The following is a 21,699-nucleotide window of genomic DNA, read 5'->3' as shown; positions in this document are numbered from 1 at the left end:
TTTCTCCAATACTGGTGACCCATTCTTCTTCATGTAGTTCAGCTTCTCGAATTATTTGCTCAACATACAGATTGAATAAATATGGTGAAATGATACAACCCTGACACACAGCTTTCCTGACTTTAAACCATGCAGTATCCCCTTGTTCTGTTCAAACAACTGTCTCTTGGTCTAAGCACAGGTTCCTAATGTACACAATTAACTGTTCTAAAATTTCCATTCTTCCCATTGTTACCCACAATTTTTTACGACCTGAACGGCATATACTTAGCAAAGCTATATGGGACCACAGACTTATGCAGTCAGATGTTGTTGGGATGGACATTATGCAGCACATGACTGTACACTGTTACTTTTTACTGCCAAATGACAATCCATTGAATGGACACAGCACATGCTATTTATCCAATCAGTTGATAGACATTTGAGTTGTTTCCACTTTTTTAGTTACTGTGAATAATGCTGCAATGAACATTTATGTACAAAGTTTTGTTCAGATACAAGTTGTCATTTCTCTTGAATAATATACCTAGCAGTGGAATTGCTGGGTCATATGATAAATCTATGTTTAACATTCTGAAGAACTTTCAAAATGTTTTCCAAAGTGACTATATCACTTTACATTTCCACCAGCAATATATTAGGGTTCTGATTTCTCCACATCCTCACCAGCATTTATGATCTGCCTTTTAAAATTTTTTTTTTATTGTGGTAAAATGCATACAAACATAAAATTTGCCATCTTGAAAGCCAGAGGAAATAAAAAAAAAAGGAGAACTTTCATGGTCTTTACAATTTGGATCTATGCTGATGCAGTCCTTCAACATTTAGCCTGGCTTCCACCGTACCTATAATTCAGCCTGAGGTGAACACATATGGTCCTATGTATGTTCTGAGAATGTCTTGCCTTGGGTATGTGTGTGGATTTCTTAATTCCCCTGTGTACGCAGTGCTCTTGAATTTTCTAATCTCCCCCTCCCCCCCCAAAAAAAACTCTCTCCCTGGCTTTTTCTTTGAGTCCATAGACCCTCCACTTGGCATTGTGGCTGAGGGACACAATAGGTGCCTTCCTGTTGCCAGTCTCCTCCTGCTCAGGTACGTCCACTTAGGTGGGTTGTAAACTTAATGCTCTGCATGCCCCACTAGCACCACAGTTGAGAAGACAAAGAAAACTTCCTCTCTGAGTCATTATATGGAGGTATTTCCACCTGACCACCCTAGGAAGAGATGCTCAGACACCTTAGCTCCTCTCCCAGGATTGTATCTCTTTAACTCTGCTGACATTTAGACAAACCATTAGACTTTGGGGGAGGGTACATAGTTCCTGAAGCTCAAAGATGTGGGGGAGGGGTCAGTGAAAAACATAGCTATCAGGCTTCTCTGATGGACTGCCTACTTACAAAAGTCCATATAACGCTGATACCAATCTTGACAAAACATACAGAGAAAAAGAAAAGCACAGAACAATCTCAATTGGAAACATGAATGCAAAACTTTAAATAAAATACCAGCAAATTAAAGTAAGTGTTATGGAATGAATTATGTTCTCCAGAAATGTGAGTCTACTTGGTTAGGCCGTGATTCCCAGTATTGTATGGTTGTCCTCCATTTTGTGTTCTGATGTAATTATCCTATATGTTGTGAATCCTAACCTTCACGATGTTAATGAGGCAGGATTAGAAGCAGTTATGTTAATGAGGCAGGACAAAATCTACAGGATTAAGTTGTATATTGAGTTAATCTCTAACTAAGAGATGTAAAAGAGAGAAGCCAGCAGAGAGGAGAGGGACCTCATAACACCAAGAAACAAGAGCCAGGAGAGAAGCATGTCTTTTGGACTCAGGGTTCCTGCACTGAGAAGCTCATAGACCAGGGAAAGATTGACAACAAGAAACTTTCCCCACAGCTGACACAGAAAGAAAGCTTTCCCTTGAAGCTAGCACCTGGAATTTGGACTCCTAGACTGCTAAACTGTGAGAGAATAAATTTCTGTTTTCTAAGACCATCCACTTGTGGTATCTCTGTTATAACAGCAGTAGATAACTAAGGTAGAATTTGGTACCAGGAGTGGGGTGCTGCTCTAAAGATAACCAAAATGTAGAAGTGGTTTTGAAACTATGAATGGGTAGAGGCTGAAAGAGTTTTAATGTGCTTAATAGTAAAAGAATACTAGAAAGATGTTTACTTTTTTTTTTTTTTTTGCCTATGCAAAGGCATTAGACTGTGCGAATCATGAAAAATTATGGATAACATTGTAAAGAATGGGAATTCCAGAACACTTAATTGTGCTCATGAAGAACCTGCACTTAGGCCAAGAGGCAGTTGTTTCAACAGAAAGAGGGGATACTGCTTGGTTTAAAGTCAGGAAAGGTGTGTGTCAGGGTTGTATCCTTTCACCATATTTATTCAATCTGTATGTTGAGCAAATAATTCGAGGAGCTGAACTACATGAAGAAGAATGTGTCACCAGTATTGGAGAAAGATTCCTTAACAACCTGTGTCATACAGAGGACACAACCTTGATTGCTGAAAGTGAACAGAACTTGAAACACTTATCGATGAAGATCAAAGACTACAACCTTCAATACGGATTAAACCTCAACGTAAAGAAAACAAAAATCCTCACAACTGGACCAATAAGCAACATCATCATAAATGGAGAAAAGATTTAAGTTGTCAAAGATTTCATTTTACTTGGATCCACAATCAACACCCATGGAAGCAGCAGTCAAGAAATCAGATGACGCACTGCATTGGACAAATCTGGTCAAAAGACCTCTTTAAAGTGTTAAAAAGCAAAGACGTTACTTTAAGGACTAATGTGTGCCTGACCCAAACCATGGTGTTTTCAATTTTCTCATATATGCGTGTGAAAGCTGGGCAATGAATAAGGAAGCGTGAAAAAGAATTGACACCTTTGAATTATGATGTCAAATAAGAATATCAAATATACCGTGGACTGCTAAAAGAAGGAACAAATCTGTCTTGGAAGAAGTTCAGCCAGAATGCTCATTAGAAGTGAGGATGGCGAGACTTCATCTCACATACTTTGGACATGCTATCAGGAGGGACCAGTCTGTGGAAGAGGACATCATGCTTGGTAAACTAGAGGGTCAGGGAAAAAGAGGAAGACCCTCAAAGAGATGGATTAACATAGTGGCTGCTACAATGGGCTCAGTCATAAGAATGATTGAGGGTGGTGCAGGACGAGGCAGTGTTTCGTGCTGTTATACATAGAGTTGCGATGAGTCGGAACTGATTCAAGGACACCTAATAACAACAAGTATATACTGCGTGTATGTCTAAGTATAGAGGGCTAAGTGTGTATGCTTGTCTGGATCCAGAAAAAAAAAGAGGTAGAAGAAGGGGGAAGGGAAGAGGGAGAGGGGACCAAAGAGTCCCATGCAGATGCAGGGACAAGTCATTGGAAGTCAGTGAACTCCAAAAAGTCCGGCTGAGTGGTTGGGCTGAGTGGTTGAGTGGCTGCCATGCTCTTCAGAATATCTGTGGCCTGCTCATGGTACGCAGTGACTGCTCTTCAGAATTGGGTTAGTGCAGCTGAGCTATGGTGGAATGCGGGGCTTGGGAAGGCAGGCATTCTAGGAAAAGGACCAAGAGGTATGTGCTGCAGAAGGACTTAGGGCATGGAATGGGGAATCTGAGGTCAGAGAAGAGGAATCAGAGATATACCTTGGAGAAGCCACCGAATTGGGAGGAATTGAAGGAGGTGACAGATGCTGAGGAAGTATATATCCTCTGCTAAGTAATGCAGTGTTCACACAAAGTCCAAATCACATGAAGTCCTATTTCACAGAATGTATTGTGGACATTAAGTGATTCATGACTGTACTGACACATAATGAACTTTGAAAGCATTATGCTAAGTAAAAGAAGTAGGTCTGAAAATATTGCATAGTCCGTGATTCCATTTATATGAAATGTGCAATTATGGAAAGTCTGTAGATACAGAAAAGAGATTGGTGGTTGCTAGGAGTGATAAGTGGAGGTACAGAGTCAGGATTAACAGTTAATGGACACAAGGAATCTTATTGGGGTGATGAAAATACCCTAAAATTTACTAAAAACCAATGAATTATACACTTGATGAGGTTGAATTTTGTGATGTGTAAAATATATCTCAATAAAGAAAAAAGGGATCCAATCTCCAAAAGCTGGATAATAGAAGTCAAATGTACCAGGATCAGAGATTAGCTATACAAAAGACAAAACTACATTAACTAGCATTTGACATATTTCCAAGTATCAATAGGTAAGAAAATTTAAAGGAAACTGTATTTAGAAAGTAGGAAAATGCTGATATGATTCAGCTAGACTGTCTTGGGAGAAGATATGGAATTAATATTTGGTTCTAAAAATAATATTTAGTTTTAGTATTTTCATTATAATGTACTACAAAATAACAAATATGCACATAAAAATTCTGACAAATATGCATTGCAAGGGTAAAAGTGATTACTTTTCATTTTTATATTTGGTTTTTTATTTTCATTTTATGAATTATCATTGATAACACTTAATTTTTAATAAGAAAAAATATCAAAAGTGATATATACTCATTACAGAAAAAATAAAAGAATAATAAATAAACAAATAATTGATTCTTGTAATATCAGTAATTCACTGGGTCCTAATCTTCTTGGCAATGACCACAGCACCAAGTCCCACTAGGAATTGCACTAATTGCTACATTTTAACCATCTACTCAAACTGAATCATGTCCTTTGATTTGAATTGACTCAGTAGAGAAGCAAGGTATCAAATTCAGTGACATAATACATTTTATGTAGAGGTCAGATAGTTTTCCTGTTAAATGAAAGCAGATGGAGAAAATTATGAGGTTATGTTGATTCAACAGCAGTGAGTCTTGGGAGCTGTTTTAGCAGGGAACTTAATTTCCTCTATATGCTGACCTGTTGAAGTTTTCTGTAGTTTCTGAGACCGGAATCCAAGCAGTTGAAGAAACACAGACAGGATTTAAACCCTTTTCTGTTCACCTTAATCAAAAATGCTTCAATTAACTACATTGCATGCTTTCTGCTGTTCATCTCAAACCATCAAACCTACAGAAATTCAAGATTAGTAGAGCTGATGGAAAATTATACAGAAAAAAAAAGACAAGGTAAATTTTCTCTAAACTATAGAGGTCGTGATGGAAGTTCATCATCGGGTAAGAGATGGATCATTAAAAATGAGATAGTTGGCAATTTGGTGTAACATATATATGTATATATATATACACACACACGTATAGGTACATGGATCCTCAGGCAATTTCATGTAACAAAAGTAAATTTACAAGTAAATGTAAAACAATAAGAGTAAAAAATTAAGAAAATTCAGAAAAAAATAAAGATAACTACCGGATATATGGAAGCCCTGGTGGCGTAGTGGTTAAGCGCTATGGCTGCTACCCAAAAAGGTCAGCGGTTTGAATCCACCAGGTGTTCCTTGGAAGCTCTATGGGACAGTTCCACTCTGTCCTATAGGGTCACTATGACTCGGAATTGACTCGACGGCAACAGGGTTTTTTCCTGATATGTTGAAGAATCTTATAAAAATAAAAGCAATAAAGCTGTCATAAAAAAATTAATTTGACTCCATTGAAATGATGAAATTTTGTATATAAAAATCTAAATTCTAATTAAGATAATCAACAGTTAGGAAGCAAAAGCGATAAAAATATGTTTAATAAAAATTAACAAGAAAAGCAATTTTTTATTAAAAAAAGAATATATGATTTAGAACAAAAAATAAAATGACAAATAATTATGGAAAACGTACAAGATATCATCATAATACTAATATATTTGAATATATAAAAATTAAAAAGATGAAATAGCTTTGCTTATCAAATTAACAAAACTTCACAAAGTAACAATATTTAATGCTTGTGAGGATATAAATAAGCATTGCTGGCATACACATTTTGGAAAATAATTTGCATTCTACTATGGACTTTAAAAATGCTCACACTCATCAAACAAGCAATTCCACTCTAGGATTTTATGGAAAGGAAGTAATCAGAGGTGTGCACAGTGATATATTTACAAAAAATGTGTATTGTAGCTTTACCTACAATATTTAAAAGTTTGATACAACTCAAAAGTCCCTAATATAGTACATTAAAATAATTTATTATAAAATGACATAAAGGTATTCTGTGCATGAAAGTCTGAAAAAATATGCATTGAAAGAATGATCACTTTTCTTTTAATGTTTTATTTCCCAAATTTTTATAAATATGTATTAACTTACAAATAAGAAAAATACAATATCAAAAGTCACATGTACTCATTACAAAATAATTATGATACTGATTAAATAAATAATGGTATACCACTGAACAATTTAGATTTAAAATTTTCAAATAAATTTAAGTATATTAGATATTTTTATTATGCAGTGATAAATGAAAAACTATAAATACAGTATGGTTCCAATTATGTCAAACATATTTGAATAGAAATATAGTGGGAGAAAATATACCAAAGTATTAGAAGGGTTGTCTTGGTTATATAGTGCTATAACAGAAATACCACAAGTGGATGGCTTTAACAAAGAGAAATTTATTTTCTAACAGTCTAGTAAGCTAGAAGTCCAAATTCAGGGTGTCAGCTCCAGGGGAAAGCTTGGCTATGGAGGAAGGTCCTTCTCGTCAATCTTCCCCTGGAGTAGGAGCTTCTTCACACAAGAATCCCAGGTCCAAAGGACATACTCCACTACGGGGGCTGCTTTCTTGGCTGTATGAGGTCCCCCGTCTCTCTGTTCTCTTCTCTCTTTTATGTCTCAAGAGATTGGCTCAAGACACAATCCCAACTTGTAGATGGAGTCCTGACTCATTAACACAACTGCTGCCTATCCCACTTCATTGACATCATAGAGATAAGATTTACAACACATAGGAAAATCACATCAGGTGACAAAATGGTGGACAATCACGCAATAATGGGAATCATGGCCTAGCCAAATTGATACCATATTTTGGGGGGACACCATTCAATCTATGACAAGGCTCAATTTCAGTGATGTTAGATTATGTCATTCTCCAACTTATTATTTCCTCGTTTTTTTTTTTTTTAAATAAGCATTGTTATGGATTGAATTGTGTCCCCCCAAAATGTGTGTCAAATTGGCTAGGCCATGATTCCCAGTATTATGTGATTGTCCACCATTTTGTAAACTGCTGTGATTTTCCTATGTCTTGTAAATACTACCTCTATGATGTTAATGAGGCAGGATTAGAGGCAGTTATGTTAATGAGGCAGAACTCAAGAACTCAATCTACAAGTTTAGGTTGTGTTTTGAGTCAATCCCTTTTAAGACATAAAAGAGAGAAGTCAGCAGAGAGACAGAGGGACTTCATACCACCAAGAAAGTAGTGCCAGGAGCAGAGCGTGTCCATTGGACCCTGGAATCTTTGGGCTGAGAAGCTCCTAATCCAGGGGTAGATTGATGACAAAGACCTTTGCCCAGATCCAAGAGGGAGAGAAAATTTCTCCTGGAGCTGGCGTCCTGAATTCACACTTCTAGCCTACTGGACTCTAAGAAAATAAACTTCTGCTTGTTAAAGCCATCTGCTTGTTGTATTTCTGTTATAGCAGCATGAGATTACTCAGATAAACATATGTTTCTTTTATAATTAGAAACATTTTAATTAGAAATGAGTTTGAAAAAAATATATTTTCAGAAAAACATCAGTAAATGTACCACTTTCTTTCTTGGAATCATTTGACATATTTTTCAAGTCCTGGAAAATTGGCTAGAAAAAGTCTTTAGGCAAAATGTTCAAAACTCCATTCCATGAAAGACATTGACAATACTGTGTTACAATTCAGAGCTCTTTGATCCACTGATGTGAGATAAGGTAGATTTTAAACCGAAAGTTTCTTCTTTGGTAGATCCTGTAGCAGCCCTTTTCATTAAAAAAAAAAAAAAAGTGTCTTCGCAGGCTGCACACCAGAGATTAAAGGCAACACATCTGAACTGCAACAGTGGCTCTAAACATAGTTATTATCTTCCACCATGTTAAAAAGTTTGAACTTAAAAATGATTCTTAAACACTAGTAGACATATAGAATGTCTTATTAAGCAACATCTTATTCTCTACCTCTTTTATCAGCATGTTCAACTCTGAAAATATATGCAAATTACTCCCTTTCAACCTTTAAATCAGAATGTGAGGAACATCTTGAAGTATCATAGGAGACTAACAAATTACAGTGGTGTTCACTTAAATGAATACCTGTTAAAAAGCAAAGATACTTTTATAGAACACTTACTCTATGAACCAAATCAAAATGTATACAGAAAATATATGTATAAACATTTTCAAATGAATATTGAAAATGCTATTGTTTCGAGAACACACACACACACACAAACACACAGAATCCAAGGACAAAAAAAAAAATGACCTGATAGAATAACAAAATAATCACAACTAATTCCTGAATTTAGCCTCATATTTAAATATGAGTTTGCCAAACACTCCTCATAAAATGACTAGGAAATGGGTCAAGAATTTATTTCAAGTTAACATAAGAAGAAGCAAAAGAGCAGATCAGCTACGTATCCAAAGTCAAAAAGAAAACTCAGTGGCAGTCAGGTTCCTCTTCATTTACTGTTCATTCTTTCCGGAACCATTACATTTTCTCTGCTGTGTTGCAGAGCATGTACCATCACAGAAGGATTTTTTGGAAAAGGTTTTAATAAAGAATGGAGGGCTTTGTTTGCTCATTATTCTTATAAGGAAAATAACAGTAGTCTCAAAATATTTGTAAGTGTATCTGCCCTGCTAAACAAGAAAGATATCCATTCATTAAAAAAATAAAGTGTGTGTGTCACAAATACAGGTGTAGCAATGAATTCAAGGTCCACTCTGTAGAGACAGGAAATTGGAAACTACAAACCTGTTATAATGAACACAGCCTTTCAGTCTGAAAAACCTTTGGTATTTCACTCTGAGCAAGAAGCAAGCCAATTTACTTAGAGAAAATATGCAAAAGGTAATGAGAACTAGCCACTTACTGGCTGCTTTGAGATGTATTTCCTTTGTACTTGTAAGATAGCTTTCAAAAATACTGCTAAATCATAATATTTTGACATTGAGGCATTTCATACAGTCTCTGAGAAATAATAAGCCATATTTGTTTCAACTGGAAGTGGCCCCTGACCCCCCACTAACGAAGTCCAGGATGTACAGAATATGTCATAGAGATCATAGATGCAGCTTTCATGGACAAGAGAAACTGCTGTCCTCCAATTCCTATTCCAATTTTCCTGGATTCCCTCTTTTTTTCTGATCTTAAACATTAGTTGCCTTGCCCAGAGGTTACAGTTATTCATCCTGGTTCTTTATTGCCATGATACTTGCAAAGAAAACTGCTGCAGTCCTACTTGCTCCATGACTTCATACAAAATATTTAAATCACTGTCACTTTCTCTGTGTTCTTGTTTCAAATTTTTTCTCCTGTTTTTATTTTAAAACTCTAAACACAAATTTAGAAAAAGGAGACATAGGTGAGTAAATGTATGTTTGCTTCTCCAACGTACGTAATGTAAATTACTATTAAATATGTTAGTGACTCAAAAAGACTTCAGTAACCTAAAAGAAGAAAAAAGGTGAAAATTGAATATAAAGTATCCCCAAAATGATTACTGCATTTATCCCTTAGTTCAAATGACTTTAGAAATCTCATTTAACTACTACTAATTTTAAAATAATATATTTTTAAATCACCACTATCACATGGTCCAAAATATGTGTTCCTATACTAAGTAACACCTTGTTTTGAGAATTCTAGTATATTTCAAATTGTTCAGTCTTTACTTTTGGTGCATGTTAAATTTAGAAGACATACTTAGGAACTATTTGTTTCATCTTTTGGCCCTTATTCAAGGTGGAGTTCAGAGTATATGAACATTCTTAAATTAGCAGGAAATTGGACTGTTATTACACAGTGAAATGCAATGTGAACAATCGACTTGTATAGATTTTTCAGTCTCAGTTGATGCTTACTTCCAGAAATCATTAAAAAAAATTATATAAATTTTAACTTGGTCTCTTTTTGATACACAAACAAAATTAAATGTGCTTTATGAAATTCAATTTTTTCTGTCAGTGTGATAATTAAGGAAACATAAGATTTCCCTAGTCTTTTCTTATGTATTTTAGAACTGTTCTCAAGGAGGATGCTTAGATTTTTTTTCCATCCAATATTTATTATGTACCAAATGCTAGTATTTCTAAAATATGCAGCTAGTACTGAAGAAATGATTCAAGAGGGAAGGGGGCTCCAGCATCTCCCGCTGCCCAGGTGGCAAGAATTCTGGAGGTAACACATTAAGGCACAGGCCACCTTCTCCTGGGGAGTGATTTTGCAGGCATGGACTGCAGCATGGGCCCTCCACGGCCCTGCCTAGGGCTTGTCAGAGGTCATGGAGTGACAGCTGCCTTCCCAAGTTGGGTGAGGCAGCTGCTTCTGCACAGACTGTGACCTGGGGCTCAGGGGTTCATCTCCCATATACAGAGGTCTATTAGTGGAAAATATTTGAATTGACCTTTTCTGACAGATTTCCACCTTTAACAGCTTCCTGCTTTTGCGGGTTTTGCCTCTATATGCTTTGTTGATGTTGCTGTTAGGTGCCTTAAATTCCATTCAGACTCATAGTGACCCTATGTACAACAGAATAAAACACTGTCCAGTCCTGCGCCATCCCCACAATTGTTGTTATGCTTGAGCTCATCGTTGCAGCCACTGTGTCAATCCATCTCATTGAGGGTCTTCGTCTTTTTCACTGATCTTCTACCAAGCATGATATCCTTCTCCAGGGACAGATCCCTCCTGATAACATGTCCAAAGTACATGAAACATAGTCTCACCATCCTTGTTTCTAAGGAGCATTCTGGTTGTACTTCTTCCAAGACAGGTTTGTTCATTCTTTTGGCAGTCCATGATATGTTCAATATTCTTTGTCAACACCACAATTCAAAGGCGTCAGTTCTTCTTAAGTCTTCCTTATTCATCATCCAGCTTTCGCATGCATATGAGGTGATTGAAAACATCATGGCTTCGGTCAGGCGCACCTTAGTCTGCAAGGGGACATCTTTGCTTTTCAACACTTTAAAGAGGTCCTTTGCAGCAGATTTGCCCAGTACTATGTGTCTTTTGATTTGGCTGCTACTTTCATGGGTGTTGATTGTGGATCCAGGTAAAAAGAAATCCTTGATAACTTTAATCTTTTTTCCATTTATCATGATGTTGCTTATTGGTCCAGTTGTGAGGATTTGTGTTTTCTTTATGTTGAGGTGCAATTCGTACTGAAGACTGTAGTCTTTGATCTTCATCAGTAAGTGTTTCGAGATCTCTTCACTTTCAGCAAGTAAGGTTGTGTTATCTACATATCGCAGGTTTTAATGAGTCTTCCTCCAAACCTGATGCCATGTTCTTCTTCATATACTCCAGTTTCTAGGATTATTCGCTCAGCATACAGATTGAATAAGCATGGTAAAAAGATATAACCTCACACACACCTTTCTTGACTTTAAACCACACAGTATTCCCTTGTTCTATTTGAACGACTGCCTCTTGGTCTAAGTACAGGTTCCTCATGAGCACAATTAAGTGTTCTGGAATTGTCATTCTTTGGAAAAAAAACTTGTTATGATCCACACAGTTTGAAGCCTTGGCATAGTCAATAAAATGATATCTATTTTTTTTATAGACTAATAGGGAAACCCTGGTGGCGTAGTGGTTAAGTGCTACGGCTGCTAACCAAAGGGTCGGCAGTTCGAATCCACCAGGCGCTCCTTGGAAACTCTATGGGGCAGTTCTACTCTGTCCTATAGGGTCGCTATGAGTTGGAATCGACTCGACGGCACTGGGTGGGATAGACTAATAGAAATATTGAGTTTGGGAACGATAAGGAATATTGTATTCATTCCTTCATCAAATGTCATTACAGACTACCTCTGACTAAATATTGTAGTTTATTGAGAAATCGAAGGAAATGTTTCTATTGCAAAATTAACACAAAAACCATCTTCAAGAAAAGCAGCCTTCCATGTTTCTTTCCTAATACAGCTATGGTAGAAATTCTGAAAGGAATGGGAAATATACAAATATAATACAATAAGATATACTGTCTAAGGTTGTGGAGAGACTGGAACACTTATACACTGCTGGTGGGAATGTAAATTGGTACAACCACTTTGGAAATCAATTTGGCACTTTCTTAAAAAGCTAGAAATAGAACTACTGTACGATCTACCAATCCCACTCCTTCGAATATATCCTAGAGAAATAAGAGCCTTTACATGAACAGATATATGCATACTCATGTTCATTGCAGCATTGTTTACAATAGCAAAAAGGTGGAAGCAACCAAGGTGCCCATCAATGGATGAATGGACAAATAAATTATGGTATATTCACACAATGGAATACTACACATCGATAAAGAACAATGATGAATCCGTGAAACATTTCGTTACATGGAGGAATCTGGGAGGTACTATGCTGAGTGAAATTAGTCAGTTGCAAAAGAACAAATATTGTAAGAGACCACTATTATAATAACTGGAGAAATAGTTTAAACAGAGAAGAAAATATTCTTTGATGGTTATGAGAGGAGGGAGGGAGGGAGGGAGGGAGAGGAGTTTTCACTAATTAGGTAGTAGGTAAGAACTCTTTTAGGTGAAGGGAAAGACAACACACAATACAGGGGAGGTCAGCACAACTGGGTTAAACCAAAAGCAAAGAAGTTTCTTGAATAAACTGAGCACTTCGAAGGGCAGTGTAGCAGGGGCAGGAGTTTGGGGACTGTGGTTTCAGGGAACATGGAAGTAAATTGGCATAATAAAATCTATTAAGAAAACATTCTGCATCTTACTTTGGAGAGTGGCAGCTGGGGTCTTAAATGCTAGCAAGCGGCCATCTAAGATGCATCAGTTGGTCTCAACCCACCTGGAGCAAAGGAGAATGAAGAACACCAAAGGCACAAGGTAATTATGAGCCCAAGAGACAGAAAGGGGCACGTGAACCACAGACTACATCAGCTTGAGACCAGAAGAACTAGATGGTGACCGCGTACAACCGATGACTGCCCTGACAGGGAACACAACAGAGAACCCCTGAGGGATCAGGAGAGCAGTGGGACGCAGACCTCAAATTCTCGTAAAAGACCAGACTTAATGGCATGACTGAGACTAGAAGGACCCCACAGGTCATGGTCCTCAGACCTTCTGTTAACCCAAGACAGGAACCATTCCCAAAGCCAACTCTTCAGACAGGGATTGGACTGGACTATGGGATAGAAAATGATACTAGTGAAGAGTGAGCTTCTTGGATCAAGTAGACACATGAGACTGTGTGGGCAGCTCCTGTCTGGAGAAGAGATGAGAGGGCAGAAGGGGTCAGAAGCAGGCTAAATGGACACAAAAATAGAGAGTAGAGGGAAGAAGTGTGGTGTCTCATTAGAGGGAGAGCAACTAGGAGTATATAGCAAGGTGTATATAAGTTTTTGTATGAGAGACTGACTTTGTAAACTTTCACTTAAAGCACAATAAAAATTAAAAAAAGATTTATTCTCTAATTTTGCATATATCCTTGTTGGCAAAAAAAAAATAAAAACTCATAACCTGTCAAAAAGACAAAAGTGATGATAGTTCTTAACAAGAAAATTAGATGTATGTTTGTGACATTTTATCTTCTTTCATAGGCCCCAATATTACACTCTAATTTTAGCATTTAAAAAAAAAACACCCATTTAATACTGTAAGTACTTGATGTTTTCAAAAGTGAGAGTATATACTTTTATTTTAAACAAAAATCCTAAATTAGAAAAGTAAGAAATTTAAGTGCTTAAACAAGAGTGTTTCACGAAGGAACATTCTGCATTTTGTTTGCAAATAAGTCCTCTTCATTTTTTAGTTCTTTACCAAATTATTTTTACAAAAATATTTTTAAAATTAATTCTGGAAGCTTTCTTCATGTGTCATTAGTTGTTGCCAACTTGATTTTTGACTCAGAGTAGAACTGCCCCATAGAGTTTTCTAGGCTGTAAACTTTACAGGAACAGATCGCTTAATCTTTCTGCCACAAAGCAGTTGTGTGGGTTTGAACTGCCAACCTTTGGTTAGAAACCGAGCCTGTAACCGTTGTGCCACCAAAGCTCATGTACGTAGCTGCAGTGAATTCTAATAAGAAATATTTTTTTTGTCTTTGAGCTACTATAACACTTACTGTACAAGTTTATTACAAAGAGAACCATGAAAACAGTGACATTTCATGATTTACATTACTTAAACAAGAAGCATACTAAAAGTTTCATATTTAATCTTTTATATTTCTATATTAACATACTTGAGCTTGGGTGGTACAAGTGATTTGCAATCTACGACTAACATAAAAGTTTGCAGTTTGAGCCCACCCATGGCATTGCAGAAGAAAGGCCTGGCAGGTTGCTTCTCTAAAGATTACAGCCAAGAAAACCTTATGAAGAAATTATACTCTGTAACACGTAAGGTTTCCATGAGTCAGGAGCCGATTTGATGGCAGCCAACAACAACACCAGTAAAATACTTGGCCAGAAAGTTTAGTTATTCCTTCTATAATACTTCTTGAAATGGAGATATTCTGCCAAAACAGTATATAAGATGTACAGTTTTTGAGTACCTACTATGTGCTAAGTATAATCCAAAACCCAAACCTGTTGCCAACGAGTCGATTCCGACTGATAGCGACCCTATAGGACAGAGTAGAACTGCCCCATAGGGTTTCCAAGGAACATCTGGTGGATTTGAACTGTCAACCCTTTGGTTAGCAGCTGTAGCACTGAACCACTATGCCACCAGGGTGCTAAGTATAGTGCTCACAAGTGATTCTCGTTCTCAAGGAGTGGAGGAGGTATCTGTGTTTAAAAATAATCTCTACATGGGAAATATCTGCTGTAAATTAAACATAGGACTTGAAGGACATTTCAGGGTTGGAAGAAGGTAAAGATTTATCCCTCATCTTCTGCAAAAGGAATCTGTCACTGAAAAGCACAGACATATTTCTAAAACAAGTCAAAAAATGCCAGGTGAATTTCTAAATTAAGTTTATTGTGGCTTTGCTGTTTTTGTTAAACTGCACTAACCTTAAAACTACCGTATTCCTGTTTACCAAAGAAGCAAACTGTTTAATATTTAGAAACAAGTCTTCCTGAATGGTGAAAAATCCATTAAAGGCAAACATTAAGCTTATTTCTGATAGAAAACAAATGCAGACATCAAATCCTCCTTTTTCTTTCAGGTTACACGAAGTCACAAACTGTACTTTTGTTCACTGGCTTTTAGGGTACTTTCTATTTATTGAATATTTTAGGGAATAATCTTTGTCTTGGTAGTGCTACTTATCCTAAGTTTTCTTGATTTGAAGAGAAGCCATGTTAAAATGAAAAATAACGGTCTTTAAAGAATTAAAATATATGTTGTCCGAGTTTGCCATATTCACCCACTATAAATGTACGTTTCTTTGCATAACCCAGCAGACTAATAGTTAAATCAAATAAATCACACTTGGAATAAACACGAGACTAAGGCTTTTAAAACTCTGTTTTGCAATACATACGTTCTGACTTTTGACTCTCGGTTTATTCTGCTAGACTTTCACATTAAGTCATCGTTTACTTTTATAAAATGAATATTTATACACCCTAAGATATCACTACCTTTAAAAATATTAAACAAAGGTAAATCAAGCTGACACTTCTTTTAAGGATAAACATTACCTAAGTTCCTTCAACATTTTATTTTGGGAAGTATATTTTGTGATCTTTTTTGAGGTTTATTCTGCTGTGTTCTCACCATTGAGACATCATTTACTCATTATCATGGAAGTGTTCAGTAAGTAGGATTGTGTGTATGTATGCGTGCATACAAATAAATTGTTAGAATGAAAAATAAGGACAAGTTGGTTACCTATAGTTAAAGTACGTCCATTCTATTAGATCGCTCATTCCAAAGAGTGAAATCCAAATGTATTTTCTCTTTCTCCTGTGTAAATAAGCCAAATTCTACGTGTAAGAGCCCTCAGCAATTATATACATGGTCTTTTTGAACCCCACTCCCTTCTTTACTGTTCATGCATAAAAGTGCAAAAGAGGGGAGGGGAATGGGGAAAATATACATTCTTAAGCTGAATTTAGCTGTCAAAATTCAGGACTTTAGCTGGCAGCAATTTGCCTGTTGTTACCTGCTGAACATAAAAGTATAATTTTTGCTTGAGTTAAAAATATGAGCACTTTCAAAGTTAACACTGGAATCATTTGTCCCCAGGGAAATTTATAAGGGGACACTACTGTAATGTTTTTTTTAAATTTTCTTATATGCAGGTCCATCAGGAAGAGACAATCAACTGAGCTTTGCAGCTATCAGCCATGACTTCCACCTGCAAGATGTGTGGATTATGTTCTCTGTAATGGAAAGTGTATTCTCAAATGGGAAAAGATGATAATACAGACTTAAAAGAGGGCCCTGTTTTTTATAAATGACAGTCCCCATTCTCATCAGTTTGACCTAAATACTGGGGGACGATTATTATATAATCACACAGGCGTGTACATATATATATATTTGTACATATATATGTATGTATATAGGACCCTGGATGATGCAAACAGTTTGCACTTGACTACTAAGTTAAAGGTTGCTGTTTCAAACTCATCCAACGGAGTTGCTGAAGAAAGGCCTGGAAATATGCTTCTGTAAAGATTACAACCAAGAAAACCCTCCGGAGCAGTTTTACTCTGTAATGCATGGGGTCACCATGTGTTGGAATTGCTAGACAGCAATGGGCTTTTGGTTTTGTGTGTGTGTGTGTCTATATAGTGGCACAAAGAGTTTAGCTCCTGACTACTAACTGAAAGGCCGACAGTCCAAATTCAACCAGAAACACCTTTAAAGAAAGGCCTGAAGATATACTTCCAAAAGATCACAGCCATTGAAAATCTTGTGGAACACAGTTCTACTTCGACACACATAGGATTGCCATGAGTTTGAATCGACTTGACAGCAACTGGTTTATTTTTTGGTATTTATAGATATAGATGTAGCTGTTGATATAGTTGCTGATGTAGACATAGATGTACAGCATGTTTTTGGAGATACAAAAATATGCTTTATGCTCTGTTGATTTTCTATCATGGGCTGTCTAGGAAATGAAATCTCTATCTTCTGCTCCAACTCTAGAAAGATTAGGCAGAATTGCCAGTCTCTACAATGCATGTAGAATGCTAGTTTTAAAATTATTTCATTTAAATCTGAAAGTGCAAGGTAAAGCCAGCTGACGTCTGTTTTACTTATGTATATGAATTTAATTTAGACAATCAATGAACCTCTTTGCTCTTTTAGATGAGAGTTCGGGAAATAATTGAATGTGATAAGAAAAAAAAATCCTGCTGTCTTGGAGTTGATTTCGACTCATAGTGACCCTATAGGACAGAGAAGAACTGCCCCATAGAGTTTGCAAGGAGTGCCTGGTGGATTTGAACCGCTGACCTTTTGGCTAGCAGCTATAGCTCTTAACCACTACGCCACCAGGGTTTTGAATGTGATAGGTACATAAAAAAACATTTTAAAAAAATATTAGTTGCAAGATGAATAGATAATTTTGCTTTAAAAATTTTTGGACTACATCTACAGGGCCAGAATGTGGGGAAAAAATACATGCACACATTTTTAACATATCTATCTATCTGCATTTATACATTATATATTATGTAATATGCTGGATTATAGTAAATAACAAGAAGTATACTATATGTTATGGTATATAACAAGGATTATAATACACGCATATACACACTTACTGAATTCAACCCAGCTCCATTATGACAGCAGCTTTGGTTTGTCTTCTATGTGATCATCTAGGAGTGTGCTGTTGACCTAGACACTGAGATACGTAATAGCAGAATGGTGGCTGTAGCCTATATTACAAATGAAAATTTACATTTAAAATGTTTTTTAAACTTCTGAAAAATTTGTTTAAAGCCTCTCAAATAGACTGCATGCCCATTCATTACAGTCAGTTGTGATTTTACAGATTTCTTCCTACAGTGCTATGAAACTAATAATTGCCCACTGGTATTTCTGATATCCCATAATCTTGTATTGCCAGTCAGCAAGGAAGAAGGTGTTTTCAGCAAGTACTGTGCTTATGCTCTTTCCCTCTCTATTTTTTTCTCCCTATCTCACTGTTTGTCTGTCTCTTTCCCTCACACACATACACAAACACACATGTAGAGATGACAAAAAAGTTAATTCTCTAACTCCTACAAGAGCAAACTTTTCAAAGAACCACATAGAAGCTAGAAGTAAGAAATCTTGCATCTAGTTCTTCCATTGTTGAACTTTGAGAAGTTATAGAGAGAATTTTTTTTGTTGTTAGTTGCTGTCAGATTGATTCTGACTCACGGCGACCCCATGTGTGCGTAGTGGAGCAAGAGGGTTTTCAAGGCTGTGATCTTTTGGAAGCAGCTCTCCAGGCCTGTTTTCCAAGGTGCCTCTCTGTGGACTTGAACAGCTGACAGTTCTGTTAACAATCAAGCCCTTAAATGTTTGCACCACCCAGGGAACCATAAAGAGAGAATATCTAGTATATACTACTCTTTGTTCAACAGAGTAACAAAAAAAGGTAAATTTTCTTTCAGAGATATTAGTGTATGGATGGGAGTGGGATGGGAGTGGGATGGGAGTGCAGAACCAAATGCATTATCTTATCAGAAAAGAATTTAAGTAATCAGAATAAACACCTAAGTATTATAAAATCTTCCTACCTCCTAGTGAAAAAACTTGTTTGGAAGACAAGATTGTGTATAACATGGTACAATGTTATTTAAGCTCAGTTCCTTTAAAAGTTAATGTTTGATGAAGAGGAATTCAAAACATCAGGATCTTCCAAAAAATCTGAGTGGATTTCTATAGAGAGAAAGTTGTATATGGCAGAGTACCCACAAGTGGATGCATAAGGAATCCCACATGGTTTTACCAAATAAAATAACATTATTTGTGGTTTTCGGATTGCAAATAGAAATCATTTCCATTGTCCTTTCTTGAATATTACTGGGTTGACTAGAAAATAATGATGATGATGATCCTAACATTTATGGAGTGCTTATTAATTCTCCACACACTAGTTGGTACTTTACATGCATTAGCTCATTTTTATCTTACAAGTACTATTAGTACATTTTATAGAAGACTTCCCTCTGAAACGCAGAGAAATTAATGAACATTCCCAGGGTCATTTAGGTAGTAAGTCATAAAATCAGGAATCAAATTTAAGCCTTCCTCAGGTTAGAACCCACTGTGCTAATGACTAGAGTGTTATGGAATTTGTAATACAATCACATGCATGTGCTAAAGTGTATTATATACAAGTTATAGTCAATGCAAGAAGAACAAACAAGGACTTGAATCAAATTCCTTTCTTTTCTTCCATAACTGGAAAAAAAATAGATATTTGAGTTGCTACAGTTCATTGATGAACTGCAGAATCTTTCTCAACACGATCTTCCAGACAGATCTTTACCTATCAATCAGAAATGACATTTGGGTGAAAGTGGAAAAGATGACATTATTTATGATTTTAAGATTCATTATAAATCTCATCTTTTATGAAACACCAAAATACCTGGAAAACATGCAAAAATGGAAAACTCTGGAGTTTAAGAGACCTGACATAAAGTCATGGTACTTTTACTCACTAGCTGTATAGTTATTAGCCAGTTACTTTTCCTCTCTGAATCTCAATTTCTGTCTCTAGATGAGGCTAATAGCATTATAACCGTACCCGTTGCCGTCGAGTCTCTTTAGACTCATAGTGACCCTATAGGACAGAGGAGAACTTCCCTACAGAGTTTCCAAGAAGAGGCTCGTGGTTTGAACTACTGACCTTTCAGTTAGCTACCTGAGCTCTTAACCATTACACCACCAGGGCTCCAAAAGTACTACATGTATCTCATTGCCGTAGAATCAATTCTGACTCATAGCCACCATACAGGACAGAGTAGAACTGCCCCATAGGTTTTCCAGGAAGCAGCTGGTGGATTTAAACTGCCTACCTTTTGTTTAGCAGCCAAGCTCTTAACAACTGTGCCATGAGTACCTCTTAAAATTGTGTTGGTTTTATTATAAAGAAAATAACAATAAAATGTTTAATATGTTGACCAGCTGATAGTAGGTACTTAATAAATCATAGCTAATATTTCTTCTTAATATTATCACCTTCTGATGACTTAGCCATTAATTAAATTAGTAAGGCATTCTTATGTATAATGAAATGCTGTGGGCTGGGATGTTTGGCCAAATGAAAGACATCTTTATGTATTTATAATTTCGAAATTAAAAAAGAGGCAATGAAAAACTTTTCATTAAAGCTATGAACATAATTTAATTAAAAACTCAAAAAAAATATTGTGCAGGGCATTGGATGTAGATTTATATACAACTTCAGAAGGTAATTATAAAAATAAATCATTGATATTAAATAGTTTGATTACCATTTATTTATTGCTTATGAAAGTAAAATATAAAAGAATCTGATTTATAGTTGTTTGGATTCTGGATAAGTGAGAGTTCACTCTAAATTTGAGTATATTTTTTAAACAATGATTCTCACCCAAGATTTAGGAGAAAGTTGCAACATATCATAATGACTTGGAGAATATTTTTCAAACTCTTGGAGACTCTAAACTTTCCCAAAGGAATTAATATGCTTCCATTATCACCTCAACTCCCCTTCCCACCTTCTACTTCTTTGAAAGTCACTGACCTACTAAACCACTGTTAGTTATAGAAGTACACCATATCCCTCAGGTATATGTGAGTGGAAAGAAAGTTGAAAAATACTATGCCTGTGTTTAACATTCATCTATAAATGAAGGATACCGACTTTCAACTATTTGGAGTGCTGTAGTCAGAAAAAGACAATGTGATTAAAATTGCTTTAATATCAGTTTTTTAAGAATCAAGTATATCTATGCATGAATGTCAGTTTATGCGTCTTTAATCAATAATCTACATATGTTTATTTCAGTTAAAGTATGTAAATTATTTGTACTCATAAGTAAAATGACTTCACCATTTTCACCTTTGAATTATATTGCGTAGATTCACTGTGAGGATAAATAACACCAAACACTCTTTGGGCACTGTGGCAGCTTACTTATCTGCCCTGTGTCTCAATTTTATCAACTATAAAATGATGAAAATAATAGTAGATTTCTCATAAGTTTGAGGAAGGGAAAAGAGAAAGTGCACATGAGGTGCTTAGAATAGTGCTTGTCTAAAAAGTTTCAAATATCTGAAAATCACTGTATTTAAGCATTGTCTGAAAATCAGCTTTTAAGCTTTTTCTTTATGGTCACAGAACGTTTCACAGTCTGGTACATCATAGGCAGGCAGTAAACATCTGTTACACTAAGTGGAAATGAATATCTAGTTCATAGGTGAGTTTAGAGCTTGCAAAGCCCCAGGTAAAAGTCATTCATGATTCTTTCAAAGGCATATGGTTTGTCATTTTGTCTAACCAGACTTAAATTTTCTTATGCTTTCACATGTTCTTTTATTTATAGATGTTTTTGCTGTCTTTTAACTTTTATTAGACACAGAAAATATAAGCTTTATGTGCTCATAAA

This window comes from Loxodonta africana, chromosome X (genome assembly GCF_030014295.1).
Source record: "Loxodonta africana isolate mLoxAfr1 chromosome X, mLoxAfr1.hap2, whole genome shotgun sequence".
Taxonomy (NCBI): domain Eukaryota; kingdom Metazoa; phylum Chordata; class Mammalia; order Proboscidea; family Elephantidae; genus Loxodonta; species Loxodonta africana.
Note: the sequence above shows the minus strand (reverse complement) of the source record.